Genomic DNA, 1,114 nt, shown 5'->3' with positions numbered 1-1,114 from the left:
CGAACCGCTGACCTTAAGGTTCGCAGCCCGATTCGTAACCACTACGCTACCAGAGCTCCCTCATTATTTTATAGTTGAAATATGTATTTTTAAAACACTATCCCAAATCCCTCCATCTTACCAAATTACTTAAATTAGGTCACACTAGATAGAATATTGTTTAGTTAATGATGAGTACATATGGAAGAAGCTTCTAAAGCCAATATCATACGAAATTTCTAGAAAGAATTTTGAGAATAGTTGAATCTATACTACCAAAGTAGCATAACAGAACCATATAATTTATATAATGTAAGCCTGTTGGATTATTTTACATTAAATTAAAATACTGTAAGATGACAGTACACAGATTTTCACATCTCCTTTGTCTCATGCCTTCTCATTGCATATCACCTTCTGATTCTTATGATGTTTATATTGTCACAGATTTGTCATTTTTACTGAAATTAGTTCACTAGTTTTAAAGAAATCTTGGCCTTACTATCTAATATAGTTCAAACATAGTTTGTATCAGTAATTTCCATTGTACAACATATTCTGGCTCCTGTCAGCTACTGTACTGCCTCATGTAAAGCTGAGACTAAGAGAATTTTTCTCAAAAACCCTGTAGTGGTCATCAGAATTACCTCTCAGCAGCTCAACAGAGTTCAAAGTGAGTGGTAATAGAGACTGATTTTTTTCCAGTAATATAAGATCTAAACGTAATTCTCTCTAATACTGTGTAGAAGCCATTACTTCAATTTATTTCTTTATTTTAATCTTAGAAACCACCCCCTTCATCAGGATTTGTACACATAATAAATTGTTGCACACACAAATATAAAATAATTAATGCAAATAATAATGATTATGATCATTGTTGTTGTCGTTAGGTGCCATCGAGTCAGTACCGACCCAAAGAGACATTATGCAGAACAAAACACTGCCCGATCCTGGGCCAACCTCACTACTCTTGCCACGCTTAAGTCTATCGATGCTGCCACTTGGCCAATCCATCTCTATGGGGGTCTTCTTCTTTTTCTCTGACCCTCCACCTTATCAAACATGGTACCCTTCTGCAGTGACTGGTTCCTCCTGACAATATGTCCAAAGTATGAGAGATGAAGTTTGGCCA

The sequence above is a fragment of the Chrysochloris asiatica genome, unplaced genomic scaffold (assembly GCF_000296735.1).
Source record: "Chrysochloris asiatica unplaced genomic scaffold, ChrAsi1.0 scaffold00196, whole genome shotgun sequence".
NCBI classification, from domain to species: Eukaryota; Metazoa; Chordata; class Mammalia; order Afrosoricida; family Chrysochloridae; genus Chrysochloris; species Chrysochloris asiatica.
Note: the sequence above shows the minus strand (reverse complement) of the source record.